General features: G+C 48.3%; 1 protein-coding gene and 1 long non-coding RNA gene across 28 annotated transcripts in view; one reads left to right on the top strand and one right to left on the bottom strand.

Annotated features, from left to right (window-relative positions):
* Positions 1-17,444, top strand: part of LOC128017311 (neuron navigator 2-like) — a 144,330-nt gene that overhangs the window by 56,458 nt on the left and 70,428 nt on the right. The gene's annotated exons all lie outside the window — the stretch shown is intronic.
* LOC128017313 (uncharacterized) overlaps positions 1-17,444 on the bottom strand; it is a 56,691-nt gene that overhangs the window by 7,998 nt on the left and 31,249 nt on the right. For 15 of the 26 annotated variants that reach the window (XR_008184406.1, XR_008184413.1, XR_008184411.1 and 12 more), the window contains 3 exons: positions 10,197-10,601; positions 3,696-3,930; positions 1,857-2,051 (listed from right to left, as the gene is read on the bottom strand). This is a non-coding gene — a long non-coding RNA (uncharacterized LOC128017313). Of the gene's footprint in view, positions 1-191; positions 825-1,856; positions 2,052-3,245; positions 3,501-3,695; positions 3,931-4,448; positions 5,548-7,823; positions 8,254-8,699; positions 9,434-10,196; positions 10,602-12,152; positions 12,252-12,985; positions 14,258-17,444 lie in introns of those variants that run through there. The other 11 variants (XR_008184394.1, XR_008184409.1, XR_008184416.1 and 8 more) reach the window with 11 other exon arrangements.

Raw genomic sequence — 17,444 nt, 5'->3', positions numbered from 1 at the left:
AACCACATAGCAACACCCTAGCAACCACCCCGATTACCCTAGCAACCACTCTGGGTACCCTAGCAACGGCCCTAGCAACCATCATAGGGACCCTAGCAACCACCCCGGGTACCCTAGCAACCACACCTTAGCAACAGAGGGGCGAGTTTTGCCACTGCAAGCACCACTCACATTTTCTTCAGGAAATGTACCTTCTAGTGTTACTATTACTATTCGCCTTGACAAAACTTTGGCACGCTACTCCTCCCGCATTTTTTGTCACAGACCCATGAATGAGGTGTCAAATCGTGCGGGATATTGAGGAGAGGTGTGCTATGACTTTTCTAAGCAATCAGACTTACGATAATCGTACAGCGGGCGAAGAAAATGTGTGAAAATATCCCATTGACTTAACATTGGAAAAACTATCTGACATCATATCTTTGGATCACAAAGTCATAGAGGCTTGGGAGAGGGCTCTTTTGACTCGGCCTATCAAACAGTCCATAAGTAGTGACATAACAACTTCATATCCATGCCCTAGCAACCAATTTTAGCCCCCTAGTAACTGTTTAACTACATTTAAAAGCTGTATCTCAGCAAAAATAACTATATAGAAACACTGGCCTGGGCTTTTTGCATTCAGGCTGGTAAATAATCTTTAAATATCACCCCATAAACTATATAGTCACACCATAGCAACCATATAGAGCACCCTAGCAACCATGTAGCAATATAAATCCTTCTATCTCTGCTTCAAAACATCACACAGGCATCATGGGTGGCTACAGGGCGCAGAGTTTTGCCACTGCAAGCACCACTCACATTTTCTTCAGGAAATGTACCTTCTAGTTATTATTATTATTCTTCCGTACAAATTTCGGCGCGTAACTAGTCCCGCAGTTTTCGTCACAGACCAACGAAACAGGCGTCAAATCATGCGGCCTATTCGAGAATGGTGTGCTATGACTTTTATAAGCGATCGGGCGTACGATGTTCGTACACCGGGCGAAATATCGGCCGAAAAATCGCATAGACAATGCATTACGGCCAACTTTGACGAATCGTAGCGCAGAGAGAGAATTTCGCAGAAACATGTGAATCACCACATTTGGAGAGGCTATCAAGCTGTGCGAGAGGATACCTCGCAGAGGCGTACAAGTTGTACCCCTGGGGCGCTAGAGACCCCCAAAGTTCCCCATAGACATACTATGGTGAGGGATCGCCCATGAAACAGTGTGTTTTTCCTACTATGGGAAGTTATACAGGGATTTTGTATTGAACATAACTCAGGATGACAGTGTCATAGAGACAAGGGGGTGGGCTCATTTGAATCAGGCAACCAATCAGTCTCTCAGGATCACTTTGAATCTATCAAGCCACGCCCTAGCAACCATATAGAACGCCATAGCAACAAGCCCCATAGACTTCCATTGAAAAAGATCAAATGAATAACTTTGGATAGAAGTGTCATAGAAACATGAGGGTGGGCTCGTTTGACTCGGGCAGCAAACGGCCAATCATGTATCTCCTTCAAGACAACCTAGCCACGCCCTAGCAACTATTAAGAGCTACCTAGCAACCAAAATCCAAAGATAGATATCTTAACATCTGAAAGACATAGAAGCATGGGGGTTGGTTTATATTGTCAAGCAGACTTTGAAGTATCATCATTGGCAGTTGCCAGGCCACTCCCTAGCAACCAAACACAGTACCCTAGCAACCGTTTTGCAAGATCTATATCTCCGCATCAGAACATCGTAGAGGCATGGGGGTTGGTTTATATTGGCGAGCAGCCTTTGGAGTATCATCATTGGCAGCTGCCAAGCCACTCCATAGCAACCAAATGGAGTACCCTAGCAACCGTTTTACACGACTTATATCTCTGCATCAGAACATCGTACAGACATGGCGGTTGGATTTTTTGACTCATGCTAGCACACTGGACTTCCAACATGCTAGTCATGCTAGCAGTGATTAGCTACATGCTAATAGTGATTAGCTAAGTGCTCAAATGGGCTAAGAACTCTATAATAACTACATAGTGACCATCTGTGACAACTACCAACCACCTAGTAACATCATAACAACAACCCTGGTTACCATAGCAACCGCCCTAGCAACCACCCTGGGTACCCTAGCAACCACATAGCAACACCCTAGCAACCACCCCGGGTACCCTAGCAACCACCCTGGGTAACCTAGCAACGGCCCTAGCAACCACCCCGAGTACCTTAGCAACCACATAGCAAGACCCTAGCAACCATTCAGATTACCCTAGCAACCACCCTGGGTACCTTAGCAACCATCATGGGGACCCTAGCAACCGCCCTAGCAACCACCCAGGGTACCTTAGCAACCACCATAGCAACCTCATTGCAACAACCTAGCAACAGGGCGCCGAGTTTTGCCACTGCAAGCACCACTCACATTTTCTTCAGGAAATGTACCTTCTAGTTAGTGGTGCTTGCCGGAGGCAAGGCACTACTATTATTATCTCACATACTTATTATTCTTCTTCTTCTTCTAGATCCGTACAAATTTCGGCGCGTAACTAGTCCCGCAGTTTTCGTCACAGACCAACGAAACAGGCGTCAAATCGTGCGCCCTAATCGGGAATGGTGTGCTATGACTTTTATAAGCGATCGGGCGTACGATGTTCGTACACCGGGCGAAAAAACGGGCGAAAAATCGCATAGACAATGCATTGCGGCCAACTTTGACGGATCGTAGCTCCGAGAGAGAATTTCGCAGAAACACGTGAATCTCCACATTTGGAGAGGCTATCAGGCTGTGCGAGAACATACCCCGCAGTGGGGTATAAGTTGTACCCCTGGGGCGCAAGAGCCCCCCAAAATTGGCCCTAATACAAAGTATAGGGAGGACTTTTCCTGCTATGGGACATTACATAGGGATTTTGTATTGAACATAACTCAGGATGACAGTGTCATAGAGACAAGGGGGTGGGCTCATTTGAATCAGGCAACCAATCAGTCTCTCAGGATCACTGTGAATCTATCAAGCCACGCCCTAGCAACCATATAGAGCACCATAGCAACAAGCCCCATAGACTTCCATTGAAAAAGATAAAATGAATAACTTTGGATAGAAGTGTCATAGAAACATGAGGGTGGGCTCGTTTGACTCGGGCAGCAAACTGCCAATCATGTATCCCCTTCAAGACAACCTAGCCACGCCCTAGCAACCATTAAGAGCTACCTAGCAACCTAAATCCAAAGATAGATATCTTAACATCTGAAAGACATAGAAGCATGGGGGTTGGCTTATATTAGCAAGCGACCATTGGAGTATCATCATTGGCAGCTGCCAGGCCACTCCCTAGCAACCAAACACAGTACCCTAGCAACCGTTTTGCAAGATCTATATCTCTGCATCAGAACATCGTAGAGGCATGGGGGTTGGTTTATATTGGCGAACAGCCTTTGGAGTATCACCATTGGCAGCTGCCAAGCCACTCCATAGCAACCAAATGGAGTACCCTAGCAACCGTTTTGCACGACCTACATCTCTGCATCAGAACATCGTACAGACATGGCGGTTGGATTTTTTGACTCATGCTAGCACACTGGACTTCCAACATGCTAGTCATGCTAGCAGTGATTAGCTACATGCTAATAGTGATTAGCTAAGTGCTCAAATGGGCTAAGAACTCTATAATAACTACATAGTGACCATCTGTGACAACTAGCGACCACCTAGTAACATCATAGCAACCACCCAGGAGACCATAGCAACTGCCTAGCAACCAGCCAAAACACCCTAGCAACCGCCTAGCAACACCTTAGCAACCACCCCAAGTACCGTAGCAACTGCCTAGCAACCACCCAGGTTACCATAGCAACCGCCCTAGCAACCACCCCGGGTACCCTAGCAACCACATAGCAACACCCTAGCAACCGCCCCAATTACCCTAGCAACCACCCTGGGTACCTTAGCAACGGCCCTAGCAACCATCATGGGGACCCTAGCAACCGCCCTAGCAACCACCCCGGGTACCCTAGCAACCACATAGCAACACCCTAGCAACCACCCCGATTACCCTAGCAACCATCCTGAGTACCCTAGCAACGGCCCTAGCAACCATCATGGGGACCCTAGCAACCGCCCTAGCAACCACCCCGGGTACCCTAGCAACCACATAGCAACACCCTAGCAACCACCCCGATTACCCTAGCAACCATCCTGAGTACCCTAGCAACGGCCCTAGCAACCATCATGGGGACCCTAGCAACCGCCATAGCAACCACCCCGGGTACCCTAGCAACCGCCCTAGCAACCACCCCGGGTACCCTAGCAACCACATAGCAAGACCCTAGCAACCACCCCGGGTACCCTAGCAACCACCCTGGGTACCTTAGCAACCATCATGGGGACCCTAGCAACCGCCTGAGCAACCACCCAGGGTACCTTAGCAACCACCGTAGCAACCTCATTGCAACAATCTAGCAACAGGGCGCAGAGTTTTGCCACTGCAAGCACCACTCACATTTTCTTCAGGAAATGTACCTTCTAGTTATTATTATTATTCTTCCGTACAAATTTCGGCGCGTAACTAGTCCCGCAGTTTTCGTCACAGACCAACGAAACAGGCGTCAAATCGTGCGGCCTATTCGGGAATGGTGTGCTATGACTTTTATAAGCGATCGGGCGTACGATGTTCGTACACCGGGCGAAAAAACGGCCGAAAAATCGCATAGACAATGCATTACGGCCAACTTTGACGAATCGTAGCGCAGAGAGAGAATTTCGCAGAAACATGTGAATCACCACATTTGGAGAGGCTATCAGGCTGTGCGCGATCATACCCCGCAATGGGGTATAAGTTGTACCCCTGGGGCGCAAGAGCCCCCCAAAGTTGCCCCATTCTAAGCCAATGGGGAGGGATCGCCCATGAAACAATGTGTTTTTCCTACTGTGGAAATTACATAGGGATTTTGCATTGAACATAACTATGGATCACATAGTCATAGAGACAAGGGGGTGGGCTCATTTGAATCAGGCAACCAATCAGACTCTCATGATCATTATGAAGCTATCAAGCCACGCCCTAGCAACCATATAGAGCACCATAGCAACAAGCTCCATAGACTTCCATTGAAAAATATAAAATGAATAACTTTGGATAGAAGTGTCATAGAAACATGAGGGTTGGCTCGTTTGACTCGGGGCAGCAAATGGCCAATCACGAATCACCTTCAACACTTCATAGCCACGCCCTAGCAACCATTTGGACCTCCCTAGCGACCAAAAGCATACAGAGATATCTTCAAATCTGAATATCATAAAGGCATGGGGGTTGGTTTATATCATTCATACTAGCAAGCAGACTTCGGAGTATCATCATTGGCAGCTGCCAGGCCACTCCCTGGCAACCAAACACAGTACCCTAGCAACCGTTTTGCAAGATCTATATCTCTGCATCAGAACATCGTAGAGGCATGGGGGTTGGTTTATATTGGCGAGCAGCCTTTGGAGTATCACCATTGGCAGCTGCCAAGCCACTCCATAGCAACCAAACGGAGTACCCTAGCAACCGTTTTGCACGACCTATATCTCGGCATCAGAACATCGTACAGACATGGCGGTTGGATTTTTTGACTCATGCTAGCACACTGGACTTCCAACATGCTAGTCATGCTAGCAGTGATTAGCTACATGCTAATAGTGATTAGCTAAGTGCTCAAATGGGCTAAGAACTCTATAATAACTACATAGTGACCATCTGTGACAACAGCCAACCACCTAGTAACATCATAGCAACCACCTAGGAGACCATAGCAACTGCCTAGCAACCAGCCAAAACACCCTAGCAACCGCCTAGCAACACCTTAGCAACCACCCCAAGTACCGTAGCAACTGCCTAGCAACCACCCAGGTTACCATAGCAACCGCCCTAGCAACCACCCCGGGTACCCTAGCAACCACATAGCAACACCCTAGCAACCAATCCGATTACCCTAGCAACCACCCTGGGTACCTTAGCAACGGCCCTAGCAACCATCATGGGGACCCTAGCAACCGCCCTAGCAACCACCCCGGGTACCCTAGCAACCACATAGCAACACCCTAGCAACCACCCCGATTACCCTAGCAACCACCCTGAGTACCCTAGCAACGGCCCTAGCAACCATCATGGGGACCCTAGCAACCGCCCTAGCAACCACCCCGGGTACCCTAGCAACCACATAGCAACACCCTAGCAACCGCCTCGATTACCCTAGCAACCACCCTGAGTACCCTAGCAACGGCCCTAGCAACCATCATGGGGACCCTAGCAACCGCCCTAGCAACCACCCCGGGTACCCTAGCAACCACATAGCAACACCCTAGCAACCACCCCGATTACCCTAGCAACCACCCTGGGTACCCTAGCAACTGCCCTAGCAACCATCATGGGGACCCTAGCAACCGCCCTAGCAACCACCCCGGGTACCCTAGCAACCACATAGCAACACCCTAGCAACCATCCCGATTACCCTAGCAACCATCCTGGGTACCTTAGCAACGGCCCTAGCAACCATCATGGGGACCCTAGCAACCGCCCTAGCAACCACCCTAGCAACCACCCCATGTACCCTAGCAACCTCATTGCAACACCCTAGCAACAGAGGGGCGAGTTTTGCCACTGCAAGCACCACTCACATTTTCTTCAGGAAATGTACCTTCTAGTTATTATTATTATTATTATACTAGATCCGTACAAATTTCGGCGCGTAACTAGTCCCGCAGTTTTCATCACAGACCAACGAAACAGGCGTCAAATCGTGCGGCCTAATCGGGAATGGTGTGCTATGACTTTTATAAGCGATCGGGCGTACGATGTTCGTACACCGGGCGAAAAAACGGGCGAAAAATCGCATAGAGAATGCATTGCGGCCAACTTTGACGGATCATAGCTCCGAGAGGGAATTTCGCAGAAACACGTGAATCTCCACATTTGGAGAGGCTATCAGGCTGTGCGAGAACATACCCCGCAGTGGGGTATAAGTTGTACCCCTGGGGCGCGAGAGCCCCCCAAAAATGGCCCTAATACAAAGTATAGGGAGGACTTTTCCTGCTATGGGACATTACATAGGGATTTTGTATTGAACATAACTCTGGATCACAATGTCATAGAGACAAGGGGGTGGGCTCATTTGAATCAGGCAACCAATCAGTCTCTCAGGATCACTGTGAATCTATCAAGCCACGCCCTAGCAACCATATAGAGCGCCATAGCAACAAGCCCCATAGACTTCCATTGAAAAAGATCAAATGAATAACTTTGGATAGAAGTGTCATAGAAACATGAGGGTGGGCTCGTTTGACTCGGGCAGCAAACGGCCAATCATGTATCTCCTTCAAGACAACCTAGCCACGCCCTAGCAACCAATAAGAGCTACCTAGCAACCCAAAGTATAGAGAGATATCTTAACATCTGAAAGACATAGAAGCATGGGGGTTAGTTTATATTAGCAAGCTACCATTGGAGTATCATCATTGGCAGTTGCCAGGCCACTCCCTAGCAACCAAACACAGTACCCTAGCAACCGTTTTGCAAGATCTATATCTCTGCATCAGAACATCATAGAAGCATGGGGGTTGGTTTATATTAGCAAGCAACCATTGGAATATCATCATTGGCAGCTGCCAGGCCACTCCCTAGCAACCAAACACAGTACCCTAGCAACCGTTTTGCAAGATCTATATCTCCGCATCAGTACATCGTAGAGGCATGGGGGTTGGTTTATATTGGCGAGCAGCCTTTGGAGTATCACCATTGGCAGCTGTCAAGCCACTCCATAGCAACCAAACGGAGTACCCTAGCAACCGTTTTGCACGACCTATATCTCTGCATCAGAACATCGTACAGACATGGCGGTTGGATTTTTTGACTCATGCTAGCACACTGGACTTCCAGCATGCTAGTCATGCTAGCAGTGATTAGCTACATGCTAATAGTGATTAGCTAAGTGCTCATATGGGCTAAGAACTCTATAATAACTACATAGTGACTATCTGTGACAACTACCAACCACCTAGTAACATCATAGCAACCACCCAGGATACCATAGCAACTGCCTAGCAACCAGCCAAAACACCCTAGCAACCGCCTAGCAACACCTTAGCAACCACCCCAAGTACCGTAGCAACTGCCTAGCAACCACCCAGATTACCATAGCAACCGCCCTAGCAACCACCCCGGGTACCCTAGCAACCACATAGCAACACCCTAGCAACCACCCCGATTACCCTAGCAACCACCCTGGGTACCTTAGCAACGGCCCTAGCAACCATCATGGGGACCCTAGCAACCGCCTTAGCAACCACCCCGGGTACCCTAGCAACCACATAGCAACACCCTAGCAACCACCCCGATTACCCTAGCAACCACGCTGGATACCCTAGCAACGGCCCTAGCAACCATCATGTGGACCCTAGCAACCGCCCTAGCAACCACCCCGGGTACCCTAGCAACCACATAGCAACACCCTAGCAACCACCCTGATTACCCTAGCAACCACCCTGAGTACCCTAGCAACGGCCCTAGCAACCACCCTGGGTACCTTAGCAACCATCATGGGGACCCTAGCAACCGCCCTAGCAACCACCCAGGGTACCTTAGCAACCATCATAGCAACCTCATCGCAACAACCTAGCAACAGGGCGCCGAGTTTTGCCACTGCAAGCACCACTCACATTTTCTTCAGGAAATGTACCTTCTAGTTAGTGGTGCTTGCCGGAGGCAAGGCATCACTATTACTATTCTCCATACTTATTATTCTTCTTCTTCTAGATCCGTACAAATTTCGGCGCGTAACTAGTCCCGCAGTTTTTGTCACAGACCAACGAAACAGGCGTCAAATCGTGCGGCCTAATCGGGAATGGTGTGCTATGACTTTTATAAGCGATCGGGCGTACGATGTTCGTACACCGGGCGAAAAAACGGGCGAAAAATCGCATAGACAATGCATTGCGGCCAACTTTGACGGATCGTAGCTCCGAGACAGAATTTCGCAGAAACATGTGAATCACCACATTTGGAGAGGCTATCAGGCTGTGCGAGAACATACCCCGCAGTGGGGTATAAGTTGTACCCCTGGGGCGCAAGAGCCCCCCAAAAATGCCCCTAATACAAAGTATAGGGAGGGCTCATCCTACTGTGGGACATTACATAGGGATTTTGTATTGAACATAACTCTGGATCACAGTGTCATAGAGACAAGGGGGTGGGCTCATATTAATCAGGCAACCAATCAGTCTCTCAGGATCACTGTGAATCTATCAAGCCACGCCCTAGCAACCATATAGAGCACCATAGCAACAAGCCCCATAGACTTCCATTCAAAAAGATCAAATGAATAACTTTGGATAGAAGTGTCATAGAAACATGAGGGTGGGCTCGTTTGACTCGGGCAGCAAACGGCCAATCATGTATCTCCTTCAAGACAACCTAGCCACGTCCTAGCAACCATTAAGAGCTACCTAGCAACCCAAAGTATAGAGAGATATCTTAACATCTGAAAGACATAGAAGCATGGGGGTTGGTTTATATTAGCAAGCTGCCATTGGAGTATCATCATTGGCAGCTGCCAGGCCACTCCCTAGCAACCAAACAGAGTACCCTAGCAACCGTTTTGCAAGATCTATATCTCTGCATCAGAACATCCTAGAGACATGGGGGTTGGTTTATATTGGCGAGCAGCCTTTGGAGAATCATCATTGGCAGCTGCCAGGCCACTCCATAGCAACCAAATGGAGTACCCTAGCAACCGTTTTGCACGAGCTATATCTCTGCATCAGAACATCGTACAGACATGGCGGTTGGATTTTTTGACTCATGCTAGCACACTGGACTTCCAACATGCTAGTCATGCTAGCAGTGATTAGCTACATGCTAATAGTGATTAGCTAAGTGCTCAAATGGGCTAAGAACTCTATAATAACTACATAGTGACCTTCTGTGACAACTACCAACCACCTAGTAACATCATAGCAACCACCCAGAAGACCATAGCAACTGCCTAGCAACCAGCCGAAACACCCTAGCAACCGCCTAGCAACACCTTAGCAACCACCCCAAGTACCATAGCAACTGCCTAGCAACCACCCAGGTTACCATAGCAACCGCCCTAGCAACCACCCCGGTTACCCTAGCAACCACATAGCAACACCCTAGCAACCGCCCCAATTACCCTAGCAACCACCCTGGGTACCCTAGCAACGGCCCTAGCAACCATCATGGGGACCCTAGCAACCGCCCTAGCAACCACCCCGGGTACCCTAGCAACCACATAGCAACACCCTAGCAACCGCTCCGATTACCCTAGCAACCACCCTGGGTACCCTAGCAACGGCCCTAGCAACCATCATGGGGACCCTAGCAACCGCCCTAGCAACCACCCCGGGTACCCTAGCAACCACATAGCAACACCCTAGCAACCACCCCGATTACCCTAGCAACCACCCTGGGTACCCTAGCAACGGCCCTAGCAACCATCATGGGGACCCTAGCAACCGCCCTAGAAACCACCCCGGGTACCCTAGCAACCACACCTTAGCAACAGAGGGGCGAGTTTTGCCACTGCAAGCACCACTCACATTTTCTTCAGGAAATGTACCTTCTAGTTATTATTAGTGGTGCTTGCCGGAGGCAAAGCATCACTATTATTATCTCACATACTTATTATTCTTCTTCTTACTTCTTCCGTACAAAACTTCGGCGCGTAACTCGTCCCGCAGTTTTTGTCACAGACCAACGAAACAGGCGTCAAATCGTGCGGCCTATTGAGGAGAGGTGTGCTATGACTTTTATAAGCGATCGGGCGTACGATGTTCGTACAGCGGGCGAAAAAATGGCCGAAAAACGTCCCATAGGAAATGCATTACTGAAAACTTTCACGGATTATAGCACAGAGAGGGAATTTCGTAGAAAAACGTAAATCACCACATTCGGAGAGGCTATCAGGCTGTGCGAGAACATACCTCACAGAGGGGTAAAAGTTGTACCCCTGGGGTGCTAGAGACCCCCAAATTTGCCCCATAGACATATTATGGTGAGGGATCGCCCATGAAACACTGTGTTTTTCCTACTATGGGAAATTACATAGGGATTTTGCATTGAACATAACTCCGTATCACAATGTCATAGAGACAAGGGGGTGGGCTCATTTCAATCAGGCAACCAATCAATCTCTCAGGATCACTGTGAATCTATCAAGCCACGCCTTAGCAACCATATAGAGCACCATAGCAACAAGCTCCATAGACTTCCATTGAAAAAGATCAAATGAATAACTTTGGATAGAAGTGTCATAGAAACATGAGGGTGGGCTCGTTTGACTCAGGGCAGGAAACGGCCAATCATGTATCTCCTTCAACACTTCATAGCCACGCCCTAGCAACCATTTAGAGCAACCTAGCAACCCAAAGTATAGAGAGATATCTTAACATCTGAAAGACATAGAAGCATGGGGGTTGGTTTATATTAGCAAGCAACCATTGGAGTATCATCATTGGCAGCTGCCAGGCCACTCCCTAGCAACCAAACACAGTACCCTAGCAACCGTTTTGCAAGATCTATATCTCTGCATCAGAACATCGTAGAGGCATGGGGGTTGGTTTATATTGGCGAGCAGCCTTTGGAGTATCACCATTGGCAGCTGCCAAGCCACTCCATAGCAACCAAATGGAGTACCCTAGCAACCGTTTTGCATGACCTATATCTCTGCATCAGAACATCGTACAGACATGGCGGTTGGATTTTTTGACTCATGCTAGCACACTGGACTTCCAACATGCTAGTCATGCTAGCAGTGATTAGCTACATGCTAATAGTGATTAGCTAAGTGCTCAAATGGGCTAAGAACTCTATAATAACTACATAGTGACCATCTGTGACAACTACCAACCACCTAGTAACATCATAGCAACCACCCAGGAGACCATAGCAACTGCCTAGCAACCAGCCAAAACACCCTAGCAACACCTTAGCAACCACCCCAAGTACCGTGGCAACTGCCTAGCAACCACCCAGGTTACCATAGCAACCGCCCTAACAACCACCCCGGGTACCCTAGCAACCACATAGCAACACCCTAGCAACCACCCCGATTACCCTAGCAACCACCCTGGGTACCCTAGCAACTGCCCTAGCAACCATCATAGGGAACCTAGCAACCACCCCGGGTACCCTAGCAACCACACCTTAGCAACAGAGGGGCGAGTTTTGCCACTGCAAGCACCACTCACATTTTCTTCAGGAAATGTACCTTCTAGTTAGTGGTGCTTGCCGGAGGCAAAGCATCACTATTATTATCTCACATACTTATTATTATTATTCTTCTAGATCCGTACAAATTTCGGCGCGTAACTAGTCCCGCAGTTTTCGTCACAGACCAACGAAACAGGCGTCAAATCGTGCGCCCTAATCGGGAATGGTGTGCTATGACTTTTATAAGCGATCGGGTGTACGATGTTCGCACACCGGGCGAAAAAACGGGCGAAAAATCCCATAGACAATGCATTGCGGCCAATTTTGACGGATCGTAGCTCCGAGAGAGAATTTCGCAGAAACACGTAAATCACCACATTTGGAGAGGCTATCAGGCTGTGCGAGAACATACCCCGCAGTGGGGTATAAGTTGTACCCCTGGGGCGCGAGAGCCCCCCAAAAATGGCCCTAATACAAAGTATAGGGAGGACTTTTCCTGCTATGGGACATTACATAGGGATTTTGTATTGAACATAACTCTGGATCACAATGTCATAGAGACAAGGGGGTGGGCTCATTTGAATCAGGCAACCAATCAGTCTCTCAGGATCACTGTGAATCTATCAAGCCACGCCCTAGCAACCATATAGAGCGCCATAGCAACAAGCCCCATAGACTTCCATTGAAAAAGATCAAATGAATAACTTTGGATAGAAGTGTCATAGAAACATGAGGGTGGGCTCGTTTGACTCGGGCAGCAAACGGCCAATCATGTATCTCCTTCATGACAACCTAGCCACGCCCTAGCAACCATTAAGAGCTACCTAGCAACCCAAAGTATAGAGAGATATCTTAACATCTGAAAGACATAGAAGCATGGGGGTTTGTTTATATTAGCAAGCGACCATTGGAGTATCATCATTGACAGCTGCCAGGCCACTCCCTAGCAACCAAACACAGTACCCTAGCAACCGTTTTGCAAGAACTATATCTCTGCATCAGAACATCGTAGAGGCATGGGGGTTGGTTTATATTGTCAAGCAGCCTTTGGAGTATTACCATTGGAAGCTGCCAGGCCACTCCATAGCAACCAAACAGAGTACCCTAGCAACCGTTTTGCACAACCTATATCTCTGCATCAGAACATCGTACAGACATGGCGGTTGGATGTTTTGACTCATGCTAGCACACTGGACTTCCAACATGCTAGTCATGCTAGCAGTGATTAGCTACATGCTAATAGTGATTAGCTAAGTGCTCAAATGGGCTAAGAACTCTATAATAACTACATAGTGACCCTCTGTGACAACTACCAACCACCTAGTAACATCATAGCAACCACCCAGGAGACCATAGCAACTGCCTAGCAACCAGCCAAAACACCCTAGCAACCGCCTAGCAACACCTTAGCAACCACCCCAAGTACCGTAGCAACTGCCTAGCAACCACCCAGGTTACCCTAGCAACCGCCCTAGCAACCACCCCGGGTACCCTGGCAACCACATAGCAACACCCTAGCAACCGCCCCAATTACCCTAGCAACCACCCTGGGTACCTTAGCAACGGCCCTAGCAACCATCATGGGGACCCTAGCAACTGCCCTAGCAACCACCCCGGGAACCCTAGCAACCACCGTGGGTACCCTAGCAACCACATAGCAACACCCTAGCAACCACCCCAATTACCCTAGCAACCACCCTGAGTACCCTAGCAACGGCCCTAGCAACCATCATGGGGACCCTAGCAACCGCCCTAGCAACCACCCTGGGTACCCTAGCAACCACATAGCAACACCCTAGCAACCACCCCGATTACCCTAGCAACCACCCTGGGTACCCTAGCAACGGCCCTAGCAACCATCCTGGGGACCCTAGCAACAACCCAGATTACCCTAGCAACCACCGAGGGTACCTTAGCAACCATCATGGGGACCCTAGCAACCGCCCTAGCAACCACCCAGGGTACCCTAGTAACCACCATAGCAACCTCATTGCAACACCCTAGCAACAGAGGGGCGAGTTTTGCCACTGCAAGCACCACTCACATTTTCTTCAGGAAATGTACCTTCTAGTGTTACTATTACTATTCACCTTAACAAAACTTTGGCACGCTACTCCTCCTGCACTTTTTGTTGCAGACCCATGAATGAGGTGTCAAATCGAGCGGCTCATTGAGGAGAGGTGTGCTATGACTTTTCTAAGCAATCGGACTTACGATAATCGTACAGCGGGCGAAGAAAATGTGTGAAAATATCCCATTGACTTAACATTGGAGAAATTATCTGACATCATATCTTTGCTTCAGAAAGTCACAGAGGCTTGGCAGAGGGCTCTTTTGAATCGGCCTATCAAGCAGTCCATAAGTACTGACATAACTACTTCATAGCCATGCCATAGCAACCAATTTTAGCCCCCTAGCAACTGTTTAACAACATTTAAAAGCTATATATCATCAAAATAACCATATAGATACACTGTCTTGGGCTTTTTGGATTCAGGCTGGTAAATCATCTTTAAATATCACTCTATGAACTATATAGGTACACCATAGCAACCATATAGAGCGCCCTAGCAACCATATAGCAATATAAAGAACTTGTATCACGGCTCCACAATATCAAACAGGCATCATGGGTGGCTACAGGGCGCAGAGATTTGCCACTGCAAGCACCACTCACATTTTCTTCAGGAAATGTACCTTCTAGTTAGTGGTGCTTGCCGGAGGCAAAGCACTACTACTATTATCTCACATACTTATTATTATTATTATACTAGATCCGTACAAATTTCGGCGCGTAACTAGTCCCGCAGTTTTTGTCACAGACCAACGAAACAGGCGTCAAATCGTGCGGCCTAATCGGGAATGGTGTGCTATGACTTTTATAAGCGATCGGGCGTACGATGTTCGTACACCGGGCGAAAAAACGGGCGAAAAATCGCATAGACAATGCATTGCGGCCAACTTTGACGGATCGTAGCTCCGAGAGAGAATTTCGCAGAAACACGTGAATCTCCACATTTGGAGAGGCTATCAGGCTGTGCGAGAACATACCCTGCAGTGGGGTATAAGTTGTACCCCTGGGGCGCAAGAGCCCCCCAAAAATGGCCCTAATACAAAGTATAGGGAGGACTTTTCCTGCTATGGGACATTACATAGGGATTTTGTATTGAACATAACTCTGGATCACAGTGTCATAGAGACAAGGGGGTGGGCTCATTTGAATCAGGCAACCAATCAGCCTCTCAGGATCACTGTGAATCTATCAAGCCACGCCCTAGCAACCATATAGAGCGCCATAGCAACAAGCCCCATAGACTTCCATTGAAAAATATCAAATTAATAACTTTGGATTGAAGTGTCATAGAAACATGAGGGTGGGCTCGTTTGACTCGGGCAGCAATCGGCCAATCATGTATCTCCTTCAAGACAACCTAGCCACGCCCTAGCAACCATTAAGAGCTACCTAGCAACCCACAGTATAGAGAGATATCTTAACATCTGAAAGACATAGAAGCATGGGGGTTGGTTTATATTGTCAAGCAGACTTTGAAGTATCATCATTGGCAGCTGCCAGGCCACTCCCTAGCAACCAAACACAGTACCCTAGCAACCGTTTTGCAAGATCTATATCTCTGCATCAGAACATCGTAGAGGCATGGGGGTTGGTTTATATTGGCGAGCAGCCTTTGGAGTATCACCATTGGCAGCTGCCAAGCCACTCCATAGCAACCAAACGGAGTACCCTAGCAACCGTTTTGCATGACCTATATCTCTGCATCAGAACATCGTACAGACATGGCGGTTGGATTTTTTGACTCATGCTAGCACACTGGACTTCCAACATGCTAGTCATGCTAGCAGTGATTAGCTACATGCTAATAGTGATTAGCTAAGTGCTCAAATGGGCTAAGAACTCTATAATAACTACATAGTGACCATCTGTGACAACTACCAACCACCTAGTAACATCATAGCAACCACCCAGGAGACCATAGCAACTGCCTAGCAACCAGCCAAAACACCCTAGCAACCGCCTAGCAACACCTTAGCAACCACCCCAAGTACCGTAGCAACTGCCTAGCAACCACCCAGGTTACCATAGCAACCGCCCTAGCAACCACCCCGGGTACCCTAGCAACCGCATAGCAACACCCTAGCAACCGCCCCAATTACCCTAGCAACCGCCCTGGGTACCTTAGCAACGGCCCTAGCAACCATCATGGGGACCCTAGCAACCGCCCTAGCAACCACCCCGGGTACCCTAGCAACCACCCTGAGTACCCTAGCAACGGCCCTAGCAACCATCATGGGGACCCTAGCAACCGCCCTAGCAACCATCCCGGGTACCCTAGCAACCACATAGCAACACCCTAGCAACCACCCCGATTACCCTAGCAACCACACTGCGTACCCTAGCAACGGCCCTAGCAACCATCATAGGGACCCTAGCAACCACCCTAGCAACCACCCCGGGTACACTAGCAACCACCCTTAGTACCTTAGCAACCATCATGTGGACCCTAGCAACCACCCAGGGTACCCTAGTAACCACCATAGCAACCTCATTGCAACACCCTAGCAACAGGGCGCAGAGTTTTGCCACTGCAAGCACCACTCACATTTTCTTCAGGAAATGTACCTTCTAGTGTTACTATTACTATTCACCTTGACAAAACTTTGGCACGCTACTCCTCACGCATTTTTTGTCGCAGACCCATGAATGAGATGTCAAAACGTGCGGCTTATTGAGGAGAGGTGTGCTATGACTTTTCTAAGCAATCGGACTTACGATAATCGTACAGCGGACGAAGAAAATGTGTGAAAATATCCCATTGACTTAACATTGGAAAAACTATCTGACATCATATCTTTGGATCAGAAAGTCATACAGGCTTGGCAGAGGGCTCTTTTGAGTCGGCCTATCAAGCAGTCCATAAGTAGTGACATAACAACTTCATATACATGCCCTAGCAACCACTTTTAGCACCCTAGCAACTGTTTAACCACATTTAATAGCTGTATCTCAGCAAAATAACTATATAGAAACGCTTGCATGGGCTTTTTAGATTCAGGCTGGCAAATTGTCTTTAAATATCACCTCATATACTATACAGCCACACCATAGCAACAATTTAGAGTACCCTAGCAACCATATAGCAATATAAAGTACTTATATCATGGCTCCACAAAATCACACAGGCATTAAGGGTGACAACAGGGCGCCGAGTATTGCCACTGCAAGCACCACTCA

Source organism: Carassius gibelio, chromosome A7, assembly GCF_023724105.1.
Source record: "Carassius gibelio isolate Cgi1373 ecotype wild population from Czech Republic chromosome A7, carGib1.2-hapl.c, whole genome shotgun sequence".
NCBI classification, from domain to species: domain Eukaryota; kingdom Metazoa; phylum Chordata; class Actinopteri; order Cypriniformes; family Cyprinidae; genus Carassius; species Carassius gibelio.
The sequence above is the reverse complement of the archived record's forward strand: the minus strand, read 5'-3'. Positions and strand labels throughout refer to the sequence as shown.